The sequence below is a fragment of the Puntigrus tetrazona genome, chromosome 6, assembly GCF_018831695.1.
Source record: "Puntigrus tetrazona isolate hp1 chromosome 6, ASM1883169v1, whole genome shotgun sequence".
NCBI lineage: Eukaryota > Metazoa > Chordata > Actinopteri > Cypriniformes > Cyprinidae > Puntigrus > Puntigrus tetrazona.
The window spans coordinates 1,768,101-1,791,981 of record NC_056704.1 but is presented as its reverse complement, the minus strand read 5'-3'; the positions used below and the strand labels follow the sequence as shown (position 1 = coordinate 1,791,981).

At 37.2% G+C, this 23,881-nt stretch overlaps 1 protein-coding gene across 2 annotated transcripts in view; it reads right to left on the bottom strand.

Moving 5' to 3' along the window:
- Window positions 1-16,903, bottom strand: part of sema5bb (sema domain, seven thrombospondin repeats (type 1 and type 1-like), transmembrane domain (TM) and short cytoplasmic domain, (semaphorin) 5Bb) — a 52,384-nt gene extending 35,481 nt beyond the window's left edge. For both annotated transcript variants that reach the window (XM_043240945.1, XM_043240947.1), the window contains exons 1-2: window positions 16,774-16,903; window positions 3,316-3,389 (exon numbers count right to left, since the gene is read on the bottom strand). The gene's annotated coding sequence lies outside the window, so the exon portion shown is untranslated. The remainder of the gene's footprint in view (window positions 1-3,315; window positions 3,390-16,773) is intronic.
- Window positions 16,904-23,881: the final 6,978 nt, after the last annotated feature.

Genomic DNA, 23,881 nt, shown 5'->3' with positions numbered 1-23,881 from the left:
GTGATAAAACTGCACATTTAGCCTAGGGCACACCTGTGCAATAATCATGCTTTCTAACCAGCATCTTGATATGCCACAGCTGACAGATTCAGACAGATTTGTGAACAATATTTGAAAGAAACCGGCCTCTTGTGTACGTAGAAAGAGTTTTAGATCTTTGAGTTCAGCTCATAAAAAATGGGGGCAAAAACAACAGTGTTGTTTTTTTATCATTTTGTTCAGTGTACTGCATATTACATACTCTTACATACTCTTATCACGAAGGCTGCATTCGCTTTTTTCAAAAATACAGGAAAAACAAATACTTATTTAGAATCGTTTTATTGCAAATTGCAGGAGATACGCTCAATAATATTGTGGGAGTAAATGTGTGCATGATTTATCATCCGAAGAGCCTCGAAATTGTCTGCTTTAAAACGGCTTCAAAATGATGCCGCCTTGCCGATCTTCTAATCAATGCATCTACAGCCTCATTCGTGAAATGCAAGCACAATTTTCCGTACAAATCGTCTGCAAAACCATCCTTTCTTACATTGTCGCATTCCACTTAGTGCAAAGAATTCTCAAAGAATGCATTACGAATGATTTGCAGAGAAATTCGTTCGGTGTGCATTTCACGAAAGAAGTCGCGTAAGGCATCGTCGAAAAGACGCAAATCAGAAAAAGGCCTTCAAATGCACACGGAACGAAGAGCTTCCGCTTGTAAATGCTCTAGACGTGATTATTCGCAGAGTGCGTGTAATTCGAGCTAATTCTCGCAGCTAGACAAAAATGCCAGGCAGAAGAACAGTAAACGTTTCAAACGAACGTTGCCTACAGAGAAGTTTCTGCTCATGGGAGCCCGGCCAGCCTCAATCCCCACAGCATTTCTCTAAACGCTGAAAGGGGTCACACAACCGAAACATTTATCCCCTAAAAGAGACCCCGAATGAACTGTATTCCCATTCACGCAGCTGGAGGTCCGCGCACTACCCTGGTTAGGGCACTAAAACGGGCCAGCAAGCCCAGCCAACGCCAACCTGAGCGTCCTGAGATAGACGTACAGTGAGACGCAGCCAATAAATTAGCAGTTCCACGGATATTTGTTGTATCTCCGAAAGTGTTTGCCTTTTCAGATGCGTCCTTGTTTGCTATTTTTTTCCCCCCTAAACCTTCCACTCCTTCACTGTCTCTGCGTGAAAGCCTTCTCTGTGCGAGCGGCCAACTATCTGTCAAAGCAGAGGCTCTTTAGCACGTGAATGAAGTCCGTTGAGCTTTACGGGCGCTCTGAGCGAGCACGTGGTCATCCGCCAAAGCTGAGCACTTTCACTCAGCCCTGACCACGGACCCGACACCAGGCAGAATCTTAAACAGCACGGCAACAAGACCGGCCTTTTATTGTGTCCATCCTCACGCCATTCACGTTTCGCTCATTCTCTCACTCTCCCTTTCTCTGTCCATCTCTCTTTCTCTTTGTGTCACTGACAACGTCAGGTTTGTGACAGAAGCATCTGTCTTGGCCGTGTATTAATAATTTAATATATTCAAGCAGATATAAAAGAGAAAAGAATGTTTCTATTAACACGAGCTTGGTGCAAAACACAGCTCACAGCTGTATATTTGCATATTTGCTTATGAATCGTTGCACATCGACGGCTGGCCCTGAATAACGGACAACATGCACTTAGACTCAAAGTTGCAGATCCGTGAATTTTCATTATCGTGGTTGTTTAGGTTTTCTGTTAGCAATTAATTCTGTTATGCATCCAACAGCCACCCTATTTGTATTTTTAGAATTTCATAGGATTTTTTAAAATGAAAAACTTGACTTTTTTTTCTCTGTAGAAACTTTCTACATTATTTCATGTTTGTTTGTGCAATAGTGGGTTTTATTCAGCAATAAACATTTCTTTCACAGCATTTAATGAGCAGTGGTTAATTTCTACAAATACTAACAGTTAACTTTTTAACAATAGGTTTTGTCATATGCTAACATTAAAAGAATTAATAAATTATTAAACAATAATGTATAATGTAGAAATGACCATTAATCAAAAGTTAATAAATGCTGTAAAATTAATTACAGATTTTGAAGTTATATAAAGGCTTTTTTAAGTCATATAATAAAACTGCACCATTCAAAATGTTTTTTAAAGGAGGTTTCTTATGTTCCCCATGCCTGCATTTATTTGATCAAAAATGCAATAAAAATAAAAATATTGTTAAATAGTATTACAATTTAAAATAAATGTTTTCTATTTGAATATATTGTAAAATGTAATTTATTTCTGTGATCAAAGCTGATTTTTTTTAGCATCATTACTCTTCCCACATTATCTGTGGAAACTGTTGTACATTTTTTTAAAGATAAATGGAAAGTTGAAAATAATAGCAATTATTTGAAACAAAAAAATATTTTGCATATTTGAAATATATAGTCTTTACTGTTACTAACAATCTATTCAATTTAATTTAAAATGAAATAAATAAAAAAATAATAATTTAAAAAAATACTGACCCCAAACTTTAACATATATTAGGTCGTAGCAATCCCCATTATACAGTATACGCTGGATTTAAATTTTATTTCTCCATCTGTGCAGTGCAAATTACTGTCAAGGCAAAAAAAATGAACATGAATATGATTCAATTAAAAATAAAACTAAATTAAAATGAGAGTTGAGATGAAAACGGAACAGAACAACAAAATGAACTGTCGTGACAACAAAGGATAATTTAATTGTATTGAAACAAAAAAAAAATTAATCTAAAAATCAGTTATGAGAAATAAACAAACAGCCAGAAATAACACGATTAACCCCTAATGACAACAATAACAGATTAAGAACTGAGAAAAAGACACAAAAACAATCAAAACGCTGCAACACTGTGGACAATATGGCTAAATTCTTGCATGGTAGCTCCGTCTATTCAGACAAGCACAGACACACTTGAAGTGGTCAGTCGCGCACACACACACACACACACACACACACAGGCCAGCGCCACAGGCTGAGAGAACAAAGAAAATTGGACACACAATGGGGGAGGTCTGGAGATGACGGCCAAACTGTTTATCAGCATACCTCAACAAAGACACGGAGAGAGGGAGGGGACAGAGAGAGAGAGAGGGAAGACGGGATGGAGCGCAGAGAGAGAGGACGAAATTGGAAAAGATACGGGATGGACACGAGGGGAGGGAAGACATGTGGGCAAAATTGCTCCCAGGACAAAAAGAAGAAAAGGAAAGCACAGCGCAACAAGATGAAAAGACTCACGGGAAGTGGATAGTTTTGTCCACGGATGGACCGAGGAGGACAGAAAGAGTGTACTCACCAGCAGGAAGGTGTCAGCAAGGGCTCATTCCAGAGGAGCGCATCCGATAGACTTCAGATCTGTTTCATGCAATCCTTACAGACAGACAGAGAGAGAGAGAAATCATTTTAGTCAGCCTCTCGCGGATGGAGAGCGTCCTGAGGAAAGGGGGGTGATGAAGGGGCTTCAGTAATGTGTGCAGTGAAGCATTCAGCCCTGTGAAAAACAAACTGTTAACTTTCTCAATGGAGGGAGGCTGCTGGGGGCACGACGGCGGTGTGTGTGTGTGTGTGTGTGTGTGTGGGGATCATGTGTGACGAGCTCACGCAGGAACAAAAGGGTTAAAATTCCTCTAATTGTTCCCAAACTGAGACTGGTGCACCTCAGCTCCAGTATTTCGACAATGATGCTATGCTTAAAAACACAGGATAAAAAATAAGAACACAAGTATAATCTGTGCTGCAACACTGCTGTAGGTTTTCTCTTCTCTACACTCCTAGCAGAGTAACCACAGATGGCATTCATAGATCAAAAAGATTCACTCACATTTCACAAGTGTCACTTTGTCTTAATTAACATGAATTCTAATTAATATTGCAATAGACTTTTAATAGTTTAAAAGTCTGGGGTCATTTTTTTTTTTTTTTTTTTAGAATATAATTTTTTTTTTCAATTTAAATTAACTCTTGAATATATTTTCAAATATAATTTATTCCATCCTTCAGAAATAATTTCATGTGAATTTGCTGCTCGAGAAACATTTATGATTATCAATGTTCAAAAAGCATCTGATTCATAATTTTATTAAAACTGATGAAAGTTTGTTCAAGTTTATTTGATGACGAGAACAAACAGAATTAATTTGAAATAGAATCCTTTATGAAATAATCTATGTACTAATTTTAATGCATCCTTGCTAAAAAAACAATATCATAATTTCTAAACGTTTAAACAGTAGTGCACATGTATTTCCAGCACTGCTGTGAATATTTAAGAGATTAATTAATAAATCAGTTTATATCACTGAAATGTACATTTTTTAAACCAATTCAAACTGTACTGCAATCACATTTTTGTTACTGGCAGAAGTTTAAGTGATATGGGTTTAACAATAAAGTCAAACAACCTTTCAGTCACCACAATATTGGCCAACGAAATCACTTTGAATATTTTGGGAATATATAATTGGTCGGCCTTAATGTGATAATCTTTAATGCGACATTTATGTCTGTTTAATGAGTTTTGAATTTTGTGAAATTTCTTGACAAAGTCAATATGCCTAAACATGACCTAAAAACTATATAACTGATTGAATATCGTTCATATTTCTGTTCATGTCAAGTTACGGATACATCTACCCTGACTGAGCTCCGCTCTTGTATCACTTAAAACTTGCCATTTGGATATATATTTTGTTATTTAATGCATTTTTGGATTTTGCATTTGGCATTTTTAAGTGTCCAAATACTTTTTGGGGCCACTGTAAATTCGACATGAGACCTTTGCTTACTCATTAGCTGAGAAGAGCACTTTGAGAAGCAACTATCTAGTTTCTATGGCAACAGCACCTCTCTTCCCCCAAGATATCCCATAATACAGCTATAATTTGCCTTTCAATCAATTCAAATTTGACATTTCACAGTGAGAATAGGTGAAAAGAGATCAAGAAACTTGTTCAATCCCCTCTGTCATTATTCCAGTTCCCTCCGTCTCTAGGCCCCCGTCGCACACAAAAACACAATACGCAACGGGGCGGTTGATTTCGAGTTCAACTTTTGTACGACTTTCTCTTGAGATCAATCAGTTCACTCACTCATTCATCCTTTCGTTTGTGGCTCCATTCAACTGAGTCGCTTAATTCAGCAGAATGAAATTAGTTATTCATTCATTTATGCTCTGAGGTGAATGAGGGAAAGGATGATATTTAATGAAAGAGTTGTGTTAGATTCACAACGTAACAAGGTCCGCTAAGAGTCAAAAAATCTCATGACTATACCAGGGAAAATGTGGTTAGTTAGGCTGAGCTAAAAGCTTAGGTTAAATTATTAATATTGTCCCGTCTTGCTTTGTAAACCCAGACAATGGGTATGCTCAAACTTCTTTGTCAAGAAGAACTATTTTTCTAGCTTAACCAGCATGAACTGCTTTACTGACTTAACAAGCAAGTCAACAGGCTTGAACAGAAAGACCATAATTTTTGCTGTTGGGACAGAACGGCGTTGCTCGTCCACCAGATCAACCAGCCATAACCAGCACTACAGCACTAAATCAGCACTTAACTTAACCAGGTCAACATTACAAACCAGCATAAACCATCCACCAAACATTTAAACTGTTTTGCTGTGGGACTGTTTAGCTTCTCCTCTAGCTTGACTAGCACTAACCATTGATAAATAGCAACAAACCAGTACTACTAACTCTAAATCACAATTAACCAGCTCAAGATTGGCACTAACCAGCATAAACCAATCACCAAACTTCTAAGCCAGCAAAATCATTAACTAATCAGTTTAACCAGCAATCATCTTTTTCTTTAAAGTCAACATGATTTTGTTTGTCCTCTATCTTGACCAGCACTAGTTCCAGTTTGGAAATAACCAGCATAAACCAGTCCCCAAAATCTCATTAGCTGACCAGCTTACTAAGCAAAAACCTTCTTTTACTGATTTAAACAAGAAAATCAGCAAGCTTGACCAGCACCAACTAGCCGTAAACAACACCAAACTAGTATTACTTAACCTTTAACCAGAATAAACCAGCTAATGCTTAGTACTACTCAGCATAAACCAGTCACCAAGCACCAAAATCATTAACCAGCTCCAGATTAGCTCTAACGAGCATAAATCAAATCGAATTTTCAAACCAGAAAAATTACATTAATTGATCAGCTAAACCAGAGAACATTTGCCTTACTGATTTTAAACAGAAAATCAACCAGCTTGATGAGGAAGACCATACTGTTTTACTTTGAACATCACAGCTTTACTCATCCTCCAGCTTGACCAGCACTAACCAGCCATAACTAGTACCAAACCAGCAAAATCACAATAGCTTACCAGCAAGAACCTGTCGTTTTTTGCCAGTAAAGCATTTTAGCCAACCATGATGGTTTAAAAGGTTGATGTTTACCGGTTACTGGTTAGCACCAGTTAGACAAGCATCAGACCAGTTCTAACCAGCACTGAGCCAAAACTAAGCAGTATAAAACTGCCAAGACCTGCATGAAAATTCATGTCTCACATAAAAAAAAGAAACAGAACAGAATAGAGTAAAATAGAATAGCTCGAGTTTGCATTGAAAACATCAATTTAATCACAAAGAAGAGGAATACTACAAAAACAAAAGAAAGTTGTAAAACAAAAGAGCTGTACAGTATGTTAGCGTTCAGTGTTGAGGTAGTCTGGTGTTAATTAATCTTGGCTCCGCCCCTCACGGGTGTGTTCCCTCTCGAGGGGTTCACTATGAACATGTCATGTCTGAACAGATGCCAGTACCATAAGTCATGCTGGAGCACAGGATGAAGAAACACAAAACAGATTTAGCCAACATGATCTCACTGTGAAATACATGACTTATGCGGTAATCATCGCAATTCAGCACACATTTTTAGACACTTCATTCGTTCCAACTCGCCATTTCTCTCACTGATTTGACTTAATTCCTCACAATCACTCTTTATAAACGCAAGCAGTATGCTGGATCCGTGCCGTACTCTTCTCCGCGGGCACTGGATGTGGGTGTTTGTGAAAGAACGCCGGATTGAAATAGATGGGGGTAAGGTAAAACTTTTGGAAAGCTAACTCAGACCGAATTAAAAATAAAAAGATTATTTCTGTCAAATGTAAAGTCTCGGTGTTTGAGCACGCAGTATTTCAGGGACAAGAGCACAGAGGTGTTTTGGTACGTATTTTGGGTTATTTGAACTCGTTTTATGCACGCCTCACAGTGCTGCCGCTTCATTTCCGAGCTCCTGTGGTCAGTCTGATGATCACCAGACAGAACAGCATCAGGAGACCAGGTGATTTAGTCCATCTTCTATGTGAGAGAATCATGAAGAGCAAGGTGTGGAAAAAGTGATCTTTCAACCAAACTCAAACTTGCACTGGGAGATGAAAAGATGTTTTCTGAAGTTTCCTGCATGTAATCTTGCATGTTACAACTAAGAGCGCCAAAAAGATCAATATGCATTCATGTATCAACATTTTGCAATTAAGAATTATTCTCTAATTAGTATTTTTTGCTTTAATTTCCAGCAAAAAGAAAAAAATGTACTCATAAAATCCATTGCATAAATTTTTACTTTTTTCACTTTATTTATTTTTTACTTTTTTTCCCCCCAAACTGGGATTCAGGAATAACTTATAATTTAATATGAAATGAAATGAAAAATGTACAATAAGAATTTTCAAATTAAACACTTAATAAAATATATTGTATAATTTATATTACTGCTCTAAATATTTTATTTGTTTTACCTGACCATTATGCAAAATCACATAACTGAAAAAGCAAATATGTATGAAATATTAACTTAAAATCTGAGATTTCAAATATTTAGTCAAAAAAAAAACTGCAAATGACAAGCATAAACTACAGAACTATAAATACGCTTCTCATTGAATTTTATAAAAAGTAGGCTACTTGCAAAAAAAATTCTTTTCAAGACCGTATTACAGATTTTGTAGGGCATTCATTTTATAACTCTATAATCGCACTGTATGACAATGATTGCTTAATTTGCATCTATTTTTATTTCCCCTAAGGTAAAACACTGCAAATAAAGATGATACGTAAAGAAAATGTAACTTTGAACTCCCTGAAGTCTCCTGAGCTGTGAAAGAGCAACTGCTGAGCAATGAAATCCTCCTCTGGAGAACAAGCGAAACAAAAACAGGAGGTGAGAGTGAATGATTTAGAGATTTCCTCTGGCTCAGGTGGGATTCAGTCAGGTTTGAGTGCTCTGCCAGAGAGGAAAAACTCTCCTGAGACTCAGAGATGTTCACACAGCAACTACACAGTGTACGGTTCCTCAGAGACTGACAGAGAGACAGGAGAGAGAGGAAAAAGATAAGAAAAAATAACAAGAGTCCCCCACTGCAGGAAAACTAGTAAGTGATCTCTTCACAAAAGTATTAATAAAGCAAATTAAATCCAAACAGGAAGAAAGAGAAGAGCCAGAAAGAGGGCCAGAAATAAAATAACATGATTAACTTAGAAAGCATAATTTAATTTGCAAAGTGCATATAATCTATATTCTCCACTCATGTCTGGATAATGCAAATATTTCAGATTTTCAAAAATGTTCACAAAAAAAAAATAATAATAATAATAAAAATAATATCATATATATATATATATATATATATATATATATATATGATATTATTTTTTCTTTTTTGTATATATATATATGTACATATATATATATATATATATATATATATATATATACATTTTTATTATTTTTTTAGTTAAGCTTACAATTTCTTTTATTAATTATTTTGTACTTTTTTTTCCAATCCAAACTCACATGATTCAACCAACAGATTACTTAAAATGTACTTCTGATATAAAACCTTTTGATATGAAATTCTGGCAATTTAATTATGAATTGCAAATTTTTATTCATGTAACATTTCACATTAGTCATGTAACATTTCCATAAGCTGGACAGTTAGCTACAAACAAACTCTAGAGAGTAACATTTTCCTAAATGTACATTGTATGCAGCTCTGCACTCCGAAGTGTTCCTGCCCGACTTTGAGCAACTAAGCGACAGAATTAAATGTCAGTCCTGAAACCAGATGGCTGATGGGAGACGAGAGCACATGGCCCAGCCTGACCTGTCGGACACAACAAACACGACAGCAATTACCCGCAAACACAGATCATATCCCAAACCTCAGGAGGAAGCCAATGGCCCCTTCAAGGGTCCGTCCGAGCACAGGAGACTAATAGCTCTGCTGTTCTGACATTTTCTTAACCTTTAAAGCCATCAGCGAGAGCGCCATTCATCTTCCTTTGCAACGCTCCAAAAACAGACAAAACAGTGGGACGCCCCGGCAGAAAGAGTTATGTTAAACCAATTTCAGTCAGATTGAGACAAATGTGGTCTGGGAAGGTGAACGTGCGGTGAAGAGAAAGCTGAAGAACGTCGAGTATTTAGATACTATTCATTCGAAGGCGATTTGCGTTACGCTAATAGTAGGGACGTCCCCCTCCTGGGGCAATAAGGGGTTAAGTGCCTCAATCAAGAGCAGCGATGACTGGAAAACTCAGAAACACTACGGTACATGGGTCACACGATTTGGGATCGAACTTACGACTTTTGGGACCGGCTATTTAGACGTCATGAATGCGGCGCAGTTTTTCCTCCCCTGCGAAAACAGATGCAGTTTTCCTGTGAAATCACACACTAAACGTACTGTTCCTGCGCACACAGGAAACTTTATGTCACATTTGGAAGGGGAAAAAATGGCCTCGTCCGCAACTTTTGACAAGTCACTGCCATGAGGAATGATTCACGTCTAATTTAAAATAACAGTTCACCCAAAGTGAAGATTCTGTCATCGTTTGCTCGCCCTCGTGTCATTCAAAATCTGTAGGACTTTCACTGAATGCTAAAGGAGATATAATAATATCCACACTGATCTGTCAAGCTCCACGAAGGACTCCATAGAATTTCTCTAAAAGCAGTCCATATGACTTCAGCCCTGTGTTCTGCGTCTTCTGAAATATTATATATAAAACAGACTAAACTGTACATCTGCGTGGACGAGAAATGCAAGACGTGACATCAACAACCTCAAACTGCAATGGTTCTCGCATGACAGGAAAATAGTAGCTCGGACATTCCACAAAGCTTCTGACATGGTTTTTAAAAAAACTAAAATTAAAAAGATTAAAATATTTGTTAGCTAAAAGAAAATTAACATTAACTGACATTTCTCTTTTTAATATACCAAAATAATTGCAAGTAAAACTGAAATAAAAACAAAAATATTAGTCATAATATATATATATATATATATATATATATATATATATATATATATATATATATATTTTTTTATATATATATATATATATATATATATATATATATTTTTTTTATATATATATTATGACTAATACCTTTGTATTATATATATAGTTATTTATTTATTTTTATATATAAAACAGCTTCACAATATTACTAAAAACTGCATTAGTATTTCTGAAACTAAAATAACACTCCCTTTTTCTGTTTCACATAAGAATTAAGAAATCCTCTGTAAGAAACATTTAGTCTTATTTCACGTTGTTAGAAAACATGCCACAACTCATCAGTGTGACTTCATCACTCATCACGCAGCACAAAGTCAAGCTACTTGTGAATTAACTTGGGAATACCGACGTCAAAAGTGTGAATCTCGACCGCAGAGTTGTACGTTTCACTGCAATTCACACTTCGACGGCAGTCGATGATTTCCGTAAGGAATGCATTAAACACATTCAGAGTTCAATCTATAGCTCTATAACACACGCAAACATAATGCCGGTGTGTTTCTGCTCGACAGAAGGTGTTGCGAATGCTTATTAGCATATTTCTTGGTGCCTGCTAATGTGTTTATGATTACGTTAACGAATTAAAACAATATGATAACAAACCAGTGTGCATTATCAAGCAGCGTAATTGGTTGTTTTTGTGTGGCTTAATAACTGGAAATGAATGAACGAGATAAAAAAAAAATAAATTAATGCAACCTTACTTGGAGAAAATATATTTGACGGGTCCATCAATTCAGAATGAGTTACACTTAAATCTAACTTTTAAATTTTAGGGATGTTTAAATTGGTTCACCATCATTCATTATATTAATATTTCAAACGTAGATTTTCTGTTTAATTTCAGTTAAAGCTTGTCATTTCTATTATTTGAGTATCAAGATACTATTATTGATTTTATTAATAATTTGAATTCTATTTAGGTACAACTGCAGTTAAAGTTTGCGATTATTATTTTTCTTTATGATACGCTCTTTATATTGTATTTCCTGTAACACTTATTTCAAGCGAAATTTTGACTATAAAAAGAAAGTCTGGTATGCAAGTAAAACTTTATTTTAAAAAGCAGCTTTAAAAACAAATGTTTCAAAAATACTTAACTAAAGCGTCGCATGAAAAATGCAAACAGCTGGAACCCCCAAGGATAGCATGCTTAAGTTTCCATTAATAGAGGTCAGTATTGTTAAAACCCCTGAAGAATGGACGGACAGATACCTATCGCGCCTTATATAAAGCATTTCTCTTTAAAAAGACCTGCTTGTTTGACTAGCCCAGTCTGGAGGTGCACGGACCCTCCGAGGTTGAGAGACCCCCCTTAAAACACAGCACACCCACAAGCATCAATGACTCTCTTGTGCCTGACAGAGCGCGTCACTGTGCGGCCGGGCCTCGGGAACAGCAATATTTGCTTTAATATTTAAAACGTTTAGCTTGACCCATTTCACACAAGCTTTGCAGTGTTGTCCTGCAGCCCCTCGGGTCTCGCGCTCTACTACAATCAGCGTCCACATGCGGCTCCTCCGGCCCCCGATTCATCCATCCACCGTCCCCGACGTGAGGAGAACCGATCTGAGGAACCCACGGTTTCTCATCCCAGGTGTGGCTCTCCGCCCAGTTTCTCCCTCATCTATCTTTCCTCCGCTTCCTGACCACGAGCGTCGCAGGCTGAAGTGGAGAACAGTGGGGCTAGTATAGGGTGATGTGTTACGGGGCTAACCTGAGGTTTAGCGCTCCGCTGGTGGTTTAGATTACCGTAAAAGAGTGCTGAGGTTTAAGAAGAGGTTTCTGGTTGGAAGGAAGACGGGCAGGTGAGGAGGAAACAGAGGAGAGAGAAGGCAGATTAGGCACTATCTATTCATTCAACATTAGCATTTTCCATATTTAATAATGATAAAGTGACAGCCACTAAAATCGAATCTTCACAAGCACGTTTCGTCTTGTTCTAGGCAGACACTTTCAGTTGTTTTAAGCGCAAATCTCGCTAAATGTTGGAATTGCTGCAATTATTTCCATTGTAATCAACAAAAATTACCATTTCTAGGAGAAGCGGGGTCTAATTTGGTTCTATTTTCACCGACGTGATTAACACGACCTCAAAGCAGCAGTGAACTTGACCTTTACTGCGGCAGCTTCACTTTAGACCCAATTATGCACTTAACATTAACTTTAAAAATACCTGCTGGAGTGTTAAACGCACACATAAGCTGTTCAATTCAGAGATAGTTCTATCAAAACTCGCAAATACGGTCCAATACATCCATTAATAAAAAACTATATTTTTATAAACAATTTGATATGTGGCACAATACATATGTCTAAAAAAATACATTTTAAGCGTAAGCCTCTGGTAAATTTCTACATTGTTCTAAATTAATATTTAATTTAGCCATATGCATATTGCAGGACGCATATTGATTACCTTTATGTTTTAATGCATAGTAAAACACCTTAATAGTATAATATAAAAAACCTTTAGTAGCTTTTCTTTAGTTCTGTGTGAATAAACGATTCATTTAGATAGAATTTATACTTACAGTGCTTTTTTTGTCCTATTTAAAGCTTGACCGTCCCAAAAGTCCAATTTTACCAAACATATTACTATTAAAATAGCATTAACTATGTTTCTGATAAAACAGCTTCTCCAGACGAGCTCTTTGAGGACCCTGAGGAAACTAACGCTCGAGTCTTTATCAGACATTTTTCATTTAGGCCTGAAGAACTTCACATTTATCAAACGTATGACTGCAGGACACATGAATGATGCTGAAACTTCATGCTACAAAAGATGAGCGCAGCACCACAGGCCCCCGTATCTCCAAAATGACTTATTTGGTGTGAATCACAACATCAAGATATTCCTTATATGTCTGGATGCGTGTGGAACATTTCTAAAAAACGAGACACTCCCATTATAATCAACATTATATATATATATATATATATATATATATATATATATATATATATATATATATATATATATAATCTGCACTGTGTGATGTGATGACTTCCCCATCAGCTGACCCCTGAGCAATTAAAAAAAAATTATGAACTAATTTTAACATTTTTTTTTCCTTTAGAAAAATGTTGAAGAGGGAATACTTCCCAGCCTGATGAAGGGAGTGCATAAAAAGACAAATGTTGTTGAATACTAAAAAATAAAGGATGCATTAAACCAATCAAAAATTAAACAGTTAAATATGTATAATGTTACAAAATATTTATTACTTTATTTCTAATAAATGCTTTCTATTCATCAGAAAATCTTGAACAAATGTATTAGAGTTTCCACAAATATACGTAGCAGTACTGTTATGTAATAATATTTCTAAATATTACAGTATTTCCTATATTTTAGATTAAACAAATGCAGCCTTGGTGAGCAGTCCTCTTTTAAAACACATGACAGAGCGAAAACCATGTGTAGTGTATAACATTAGTATTCAGTGGGTACGGAAAGTATTCAGACCCCCTTAAATGTTTCACTCTTTGTTATGTTGCAGCCATCTTCTCCAGTTCTGTCAGGTTGGCTGGTAAACGTTGGTGGACAGCCATTTTCAGGTCTCTCCGGAGATGCTCAATTGGGTTTAGGTCGGGGCTATGGCCGGACCATTCCTTGTGAAGCCACTCCTTCGTTATTTTAGCTGTGCGCTTAGGGTCATTGTCTTGTTGGAAGGTGAACCTTCGGCCCAGTCTGAGGTCCTGAGCACTCTGGAGAAGGTTTTCGTCCAGGACCTCCCTGTACTTTCTCCCATCTCCCGACTGCATCTCTGAAGCTCAGCCACAGTGATCTTTGGGTTCCTCACCTCTCTCACCGAGGCTCTTTCCCCCCTGATAGCTCAGTTTGGCCGGACGGCCAGCTCTAGGAAGGGTTCTGGTCATCCCAAACGTCTTCCTTTTAAGGATTATGGAGGCCACTGTGCAGAATTCTTTTGTAACCTTGGCCAGATGTGTGCCTTGCCACAGTTCTGTCTCTGAGCTCTTCAGGCAGTTCCTTTGACCTCATGATTCTCATTTGCTCTGACATGCACTGTAAGGTCTTACAGACAGGTGTGTGGCTTTCCTAATCAAGTCCAATCAGTATAATCAAACACAGCTGGACTCAAATGAAGGTGTAGAACCATCTCAGGGATGATCAGAAGAAATGGACAGCACCTGAGTTAAATATATGAGTGTCACAGCAAAGGGTCTGAATACTTAGGACCATGTGATATTTCAGTTTTTCTTTTTTAATAAATCAGCAAAAATGTCAAAAATTCTGTGCTTTTCTGTCAATATGGGGTGCTGTGTTTACCTCAATGAGAAAAAACTGAACTTAAATGATTTTAGCAAATGGCTGAAATATAATTTAACTGGGTTTGAATACTTTTCATTATCACTATATATATATATATATATATATATATATATATATATATATATATATATATATATATATATATATATGAGCAAACATCCACTTCAAGGAAAGACTCAAAGTTTTTCCTCCAGTAAAATTCTTGTGTCATGAGCACCCAACATTTCTGATAGATTCCACCTGAAATAAGGGAGTCTGGGACATCTAATGGACCAGCGGCTACTGAATGGTGATTTAAATCAAGACACCGAGTTTGACTGGCTCTCTGAAAAAACCTCGAGGTCACAAACACTTTCAGAGAGCAAGTTTTCCACCGTGTCCTTGTCCAACTCTGCAAGGTTGGCGTTTCTCAAATTGCACGCTGTCTCCACTCCAGTGACTTACCGATGCTAGATATGAGAGAAACAGAGCGAGGGCTGACAGAATGGGGTTGAAGGGTCATGTCGAGGAGACTAATGGAGCTGACAGAGGGAAGTCTCTACTTTGGTATCACATTTCAATAGTGACCCGTCAGAATCGCTGAGACTCTACTAGGGCCACTTTCTGACGGCGGCGACTCTTTTTGAGTAAACGTTTAAATGTAATGGTTCTTACAGAGCCAAACTTAGCTCTGTTAAAGGAATGGTTTGCCCAAAAAATGAAAAAGTAAATGAGATTTGGAAAATTGGATATAGTCTATAACGAACTGCATTTTTAAAGATATTTACGCGGGTGAAATTAGGTTTGTTGTCATCGTTCGACAACATGACTATTGGGTCAGTTCTGTTCATTCACCCCTACATGAAACATTAATGATTTTGTTCTTGCCGCAGCAATAATTCATGTAACAGACTTTTAAAATGCACTTTTAAATGTTTGATAACTGCTGAAACGGTGCTCGTGGCCATCGGGGAATATGGTAACTGGGGTATTTCGTTGTCCTGTAACCCCAGGACTAACCCAGATTACAGCCGATTAGGGCCAATGAGACATATTCATTTTAAACCACGACTGCTGATTAGCATATGAAAAACATTGTGTGAAAAACACTAACATTGCATGTGTCTCCATTAGCATTTCAGAACAGATCCTAACAATATTTCAAACTATGCTCAGATTCACCAAGAGACCGAAGTCTGCAATCAAATCTCAATACGACTACCGCAATTATAACTTAAAGCTGTATGTCAACAATTATCCCATTTGTGTCTTTTGCTACCTGATTTGACCATGACACCATTATAACTTTGTAAATACTTGCATTAAAAATGTACAAAACAGGCAATAAATATCGAATGTGCATATACAAACCGTCTAATAAAAAAACCTCTAGAAAGCACCTCTGGAAAGCATGCAATGCAAACAAAAATCGCATTATTTTATGCTATTTTGCGTCCAGACACAAATTCCTGTTTTAATAGTTAACACAAAAAGTAAAGTAATAAACATTGATGATGGAATGCACAACAAAATCTAATTTCACAAAGTGCTGAAAAGAGCCAGAAGAAATCACGGGCAGGGGTAATTATGACAAAGCCAGAGTTTAGGCTGTTATTACTGGAAATGTGAGGGCGGTCTGTTCAGATGTATGAGAAAACGCAGTTTCACATAATTTCTAAGTGCTGAATCTCTGCATCACCTAAACTCCTGATTTAAATTTGCTCATCCAGGCAGGATTTAAAAGCTCTGTTCCTGACTAGACACGCTGATAAGACTACAGTTTCCACTGCATAGAGAATTAGCATGAAAAATCTAAAAGATATAACGCCAGACTATTTGTGAATCAGAACAGGTAATAATAATCATCCCCACAAAGCCCAGAATCATAATAACTGTATAATAACTATCGCCCTCTACTGGCCGGTGCTAGCATTGCTATTTACACCACAACAACTACATTAATTGTAAAGTATCTAAACAGCCTTAAAACACACAAGGTCAAGGGAAAACAATTTTTCCAAACCACGCAAAAATATCGACATCGGTCTGAATAAAATCTCTTGCAACAACTTTGCCAAACTCACTCACGATCGCGTGCAACCTTAACTCGCAGTTCTGTTTGTGAACATGGTTATATCTTGTAATAACGATCTTACCTCTCCAGTCAGGTGAATCCAGGAGTAATTTGAGCGCAAGAGGTGTTCAGGAGTCTCTGCTGAGGTCCGTGAAGGCATCTGTGCAATCGCCGACAGCACCGCCTCACACCGGGACGAATCCTACTAGCGCCGCTACCGCTCGGCTCATGAATATTAATTAGGACGCGTTTGTCATTGCTCCGTAACGCGCCTATGAGGAAGGTTTGCTCATGAATATTAACTAGAACGCTCTTGTCACTGCTCCGTAACGCGCCTATGAGGAAGGTTTGCTCGTGAATATTAATGAGCTCGTGCTGACGCTGCTTCGTGGTTTTCTACTGAGTACGGTTTGGCTCATTACCATTAATTAACAAATAAATAAAAAATGAATTCGCCCCTGGGAGAGCTTTACAAACAACGATGAATCACTAATAAATTATTCTAGAGAACTCTGACTACTAGACTTACTAGCTAATAAGCCTGTTTATATTGACTTTGAATTTTTACGTTTTTTTTTTAATTGTCTCAAATGTGTTCATCTCAAGCCTGCTCTTCACTGATGCTTTTGTCTCCTTATTAGAAAAGTAACACTAATCAAAGTGCCCAAAAGTGGATAAACATTCATAATTTTATCCTCAAATGTTCATGCGCGTATTCGACGAACAGCGTTAATACTACATAAAGCAAATTTTACCCTTTAGTGATGAAAAAAATGTTTTGACGAGGAAAGAGCCGGTTCAAAGGCCGAGAGATCATGTGAGGTTGGATAATGTGGTATTTGGCAAAGGAACTGAGGCAGGTATTGGGGTTCAAACGCTATTGCGGGGAAATTTGCCAACTGGAAAGCCATCAAGGCCCTTTCCTCCCGTCTAATCAGATGTTTTTAAAGGATTACTTGAACAAAAATTCTGTGTGATATTCTCAAAGGCATTAAGCGCCGCTGAGGGAAGGTATTGTGCTCTTGTCCGCGTCTCTCAAACCTGCCAATCAACAGAGAAATGTCATTAATCAGAAAAATGATACATTCGAATTTGAACTGCAGGCGCCGCAATATGTCAGATATCGTCCTGAGATCCGAGAAAATGGAAATTAGAAATCAGCAACTGTCCATCACAATAAGTACAGGCACTTATGTCAGGTTGAATGAGAAGTATTGTGCCGGTGGAATATACCGATTGAGCTGTCAGTCATAGCCTATTATACGCTGCCACAGGTGTATTGAAACTCACCGTTAATTTCTGCTGCAAATCTAATGGAGTTTACCGAAACGCCTGGAAATCGCATGAAGTCCTGAGCGCCCTCTGCATGAGCCTTTAGCATTAAAAGCAGATCTCTGTCAATCAATGGACACATTACATTAACCACAGTTCATCACAGATCTGAAGTTGCTTTGAAGCTCATCTTTCATATCTGATTGATGATCTCTGCTGGTTGATGTGTGCGCGCTCGTAGACACAAAGAAACAGAAAGACAAAGACTTTCACTTCAGCTATTTACACATCTAAAGAAAACATCTAACATCAAAAGCACGCTCGGGTCACATTTCGCCCCAAAATCAAAAGAAATGCGCTTCGGTAACAATATTTACTTAAAGTAAGGCCTAAGTGAAGGGCTTTTTATGATTAAAGTCATAGTTAATACAAAAAAACTATTTGCTGAAAGCTGACTCGTTGTCAGGCCATCCGAGACATGTGTGAGTTTGTTTCTTCATTAGATTTGGAAAAATGTAGCATTCCATCGCTTGCTTATCAAAGGATTAATCGTGTGGATTGCTTGTGGATTATTGTGATGGTTTTATCAGCCGTTTGGAGTCTGACGGCACCCATTCGCTGCAGAGGAGCAAGAGGTTGGTGAGCAAGAGGTACAATACTAAACGTCTCCAAATCTGTTTAACACAGGCTCATGCAAATTGGCGGTCAGGAAAATAACATCATAGTGCACTTAAGAAGAATCATCATGAGGTCAAACGTATTATGTAAAAATGAATGAACGTTTTCATCCAATGACCTTCCAGAATTACAAAAAGAGCAAATAAAAAACGAGGACAGCTTCAGTTTAATGCCATGCACTTAAATGCTATTTACTATATGCTTTATGTTGTATTTTTAGACATCATGTAATCCCAACACAATACCAAACCCTCAACTCGTATTTATTGTATTCTCAGTTGCATTTTCTATTACCTTGAAAACTGTTTTCAGCTTTTGGGCAACCTGTCTATTTAGCCTCTCCGTGTTTGGACCACAGCTTCTACCAAATGACACGCATTTGCACCAGCTTCGACTGAGGAGTGTTTTCGGTCCTAACCGTGCATGATTACACGGTTAGTTATATTGCTTGCGTTTCGCGAGACCCGCGGCCCATTTTTTTGATTGTAACCCACCGGTTGAAAATCACTGATGTAGTCAATGGAGATCTAAGCGCTTTCGCGCGCACAGGAGCAGATATTCGGCGATAATTGCGTTGGCTGAGAAATTCTGACGGATGGTTATTATAGGACGTCCGTCTCTGTACCCACACACAGCACTGATGCCCTTCTATTTTCAGAGTCGCAGTGATTAGCCTCTTTAATCAGAGCTGACAGCGAGAGCCAAAGAGAGATGTCGTATTGGAATACTGCATGCATGAATTGGAGCCGGAGTGTGTTTATGAGTGACAGAGGCGTGTAGGAGTGTGTGTGTGTGTGTGTGTGTGTGTGTGTGTGTGTGTGTGTGTGATTATGTGGGTGTGTCATTTCCAGTCACTCGTTCACTGCCAGTAGAGAAGAAAAAAGTATAATTTACTAGAGTCAGGGCGAATATCGTGATCTCACCATCTCTCTCTCTCTCTCGCTCTCTCTTTCACACACACACACACACACACACACACACACACAAACTCTCTGCAACTAAAGAGAAATGATGTAAGTCCACCGTCTTCCTCTCCTCCTTCTTCGCTATTTCTTGGGCCGCATCTCCCAAATATGAGCGTGATGGTTTTCTGATTGCTCTCCTGGGATGCGTTTGATTAAATCGTTGTGTTGAGTGGAGATGTGTTGGTGTTTAGATCCGACAGCGTTCAGAAGTACAGCACAGCCGGCGTCATTAGGAGGTCAGCACTCTTTCTCTTTTCATTCTCTCCTCCTCTGCGCTCGCAGGCATTAATATTACATGAGTATGAAAGATTGCGTACGAATGTATTTATTCATTTTTTTTGTCATTTTTTGATTTAGTTTAAGGGATGATAATAGTTTAGAAAAAAAAAAGAATGTGCTGGTCCCTGTGTTCTAGTCAACTCTGTTATCTCTGTTGTGTAACATCTTCAAAGCATTCATGTACATTTACATATTTAATATATAAACACAATACACACACATTGTCAGCACTATATATATACATGCAATGTAGTCTTGGTGAGTATATGAGAATTCTCTCAAAAATTACCTCTAACTTTTGAACGGTACTTTTTGTTTATGTTTGTTGTTTTGTCAGATTTCCTGTTTTTCCGATTTTTGATCTTGCACTTACTTTTTCCTGTTTCTCTGTTGCAGCAATAAAATCATCCCTGTCAGCTGCTCACGCTCAAGATGCTGTGGTCAGCAAATCAAAAGCTCTTCTGTGTGTCTGTCGTCTTCAAGATGTCTGCATTGAATTATGGATTATTCAGGCATTTACATAATGCACGTGCTGTGGATAAGAAACCAGGTCACCGGGGTTAATGTGAGCATGAAGTTAGAATGTAATACGTATGAGAGCAGAAAGATTGCTTATAATCACTTGCTTACATGCAATTTATTGCAATATGCAATTATTACTTCAGTCTTCGGTGTCACATGATCCTTCAGATCTCAATCTGATATATAAACAAAATATGCTGCTTCGTATTTCTCGTGGGAACCGTGATGCATTTCTGCAGGTTTCTTTAAAATGACAAAAGAACAGCAATTGCTTCGCGTTTTAAAAGTTTGCGCACCTCTGCTTTACACCAGTATAATGATTTCTAGCTTTTTCAAGTGTTCATTTCTTTAAAAAAAATATATATCTCTGGCTCTAAACTTGAATGGTAATACATTTCTGATCGTACTGTTAGTTTTTGTAAGCTTTCATTAAAATGTAAAACTTGCCTACCTGTGTTTCTAGTCAAACCAACAGTGTTTTAGGAGAAGAGTATAAGTCTAGTCTTATATAAAAGCAAGCCAGACTGACAGTACAACACAGACCGTGATTAATAACATTAGCCATGTTGAGCAGTGCTTATATATATATATATATATATATATATATATATATATATATATATATATATATTATATATATATATCAGTCATTCTTTTTCAGTCAAATAGTGTATTATCCATCAAATATCCCTCTGGTTCTGGTTGGACAGGTGATTAATTAGCCAATAAAGTTATATATTCTGTTATTCATATTCGTAACTAATGTCAGTGTTCTGAGCCTGTCGGTTTAGAAAGTAATTCTGAGGAAAATTAAGAGAGCGGCGTTATGAAAATATAAGCTGATGGTCCGATTTCTAGAGGGATAGTTCCAGTTCAAGCGAACCTCTTTGACTTCAAAAGCACCTCTTGTCGATTTTCTCGAGCGTGTCGTGCCCAGATTTCATCCGCTTCGGCGTCTGACCCGTTTGAGATCCACCGAAAGAGAGCCGTTTCATGCGAATGTGAATCATAATGCGACACAACACTGCTGTCAACATGGGAATTAAACGGAGCGAAACAGGTTAATCTTCACCTCTCTGTACTTCAGTCACCTAGCACTATGAAAGGCCACGTTCTTAATGGATTTGTGTGATCAAACAGGCTCTTAACGTGCGTTGACATTAACATCACTAAAAGTAGAAAAGCGGTGAACCCTCTCAAGTTCAGATTCCAGAAACGGGAAGATTTACGTCTGCCCCAGTTAGGCACGTGTAAATATACACCGATCTACTACTTAAAGCGATTATTTTTGCTCTGAGACCAAACAGCGGCGTGTTCTACGGAGAACAAGTCAACATTTTCACTGACTTTGAGTGAAACCTTTAGATTCCGAGCTTAAAGTCACTTTAAACCTTTGGCCGAAACAACATCCAACTTCATCCGTCTAGTTTTGTTTCTCTGTGTTGTTTCGTGGTTTGCTAACTCTTAAGCTGTGATGGCATTCTGCTCCTGATTACAAAAGTCGTAAGAGCCAGGAACGAATAAAAGGGCTTTTTTAGTCTAGACTGTATTTTTGGAGCTGAAATGCGCCGTAAATTTAGCACAATCTAAAATAACTGACTTGTTGACGTCTCAGTGACAATGAAGTCATTCACCGCTCTTTCCCGTCAGATTAAGGGCAATTCGCTTTATATGAGCAACATTGAACTCATCTTTCGTAAAAATAAATAAATAAAATAAACACACACATATATTTTTTCATTATTTTATTGAAGACATCAGGCTGCAGCACTTTTTTAAAACAAGCTGTTCAGCCAAGAAAGAGTGTCATGGTTTCAGTAAACCGAATAGAAACATGTTAAAGCTCGATCAGTCCAAGAGGCTGGTCTTCATTAGCAACGCAAACAACATCAGGAGAAGCATTTGAACCTCTTTCATTTTAATTGCTCTTTCTGGAATCCCTCACTTGATTTCCCATTCATCATTTCTCACTGCGCAGAGCTGCTTTGAAAGCGCGAGCCTTTTAAAGCACAACGCTCTCTTTTTGACTGACTTTGTTAAAGTAATCCTAATCATTATGATGCTTTGTATGTGTAAACTAATAAATAAATGTCCCTTCATGCATATAAAACTGATTTTTACAACATTCTGTGTAATTACGCAATACGTAATTGTAAAAACTATTATATATTATATTTAGCGCTGTCAAACGATTAAAAGGTTTTTGTTTACATTATATATTTGTGTGCACTCTGTATACATATTATTTATATTTAAATATGCACACATACATTTTGAAATTATTTATATGTGTATGAATTAATATATTTATATTATTATATTTTATATTATAATAAATATATTTAATATATAAACATACAATATTTTCTTGAATATATGCATGCATGTTTTTGTATTTATATATACAGTACACATTTATTATGTAAAGAAAACACTGATTTTGGATGCAATCGTTTAACACGACTAATTATGTTATAAGTCTTTTTTTTTGTTAAATGATTTAAAATGTGGAGGTTTAAACTAAACACTTAAAAGAGGGAAATAATGAATTTTTCATTTATTGTGATGACAAGCCGTGCACCAAAACTGTGTCAGTGTTCCACAATGACATGAATAAACCTTGTTTCTGAAGTGATGTGCAAAGTGTTTTACAGTCCACCACATGAACGGTCTGGGAGTGGATAGCAGAACGAAGAGATAAAAGAAAGATGAGGTGGTAGGTGCTTGTTAAATAAATATGAGGCAAGCATCAAACTGTGCTTTTAAACTCCTCTCAAAGAAGAAGGGCTCCAAATAGCACCTGAGATGGGCTCTTCTCTCAGGTGAGTTCTGCTCCATTGACCAACAAGAAATGTGGAGGGAAAAATAAAAACTGTCCTCCGCTTGCTTGCTTTAGTTTTTGCTTAAAATAGAGAGTTAAAAAAAACCCACAACACTGTTGCAGGGGAAAGGTACTTATCTTTTATTTTTTATTTATTGTGTTTTTTAGCAAAGTGAAGACAATGCTCAATAAAAAATTTTCAACTTATTGCTTTTAACTCACAGTAGCATGGTATTATAAAAGAACTATTCAAATTCTAAATTCGATTTTACAAAATTATCTGAATTGCTTTTTTATAATTGTGAACCGATTTCATCATTTTTTGCTTTGATGGGTCTGTTAAAAAGTTATGATAATTCGTGAAATAAGTCATATCAACGTGACAAAGGAAGGAATAAAGTACTTTAGCGCCACCTGTTGTTTCTGAACATGCAGCAAACATCTCGTCAGAATCGCATTTAGATGCATGCAAACTAAAAGTACAGACACAGTGCGGACATATAATATGACATATGTCATAAAGAAACGTATAAAGAAATATACATATTATACAGATAAGGAAACTTGTCGCATGTATTTTAGGAATGAACTAGCAATGGCAACGTTTCTCTCCACCTCAGAACTACATTTCCCAGAAGTCTCTGAAAAAGGAA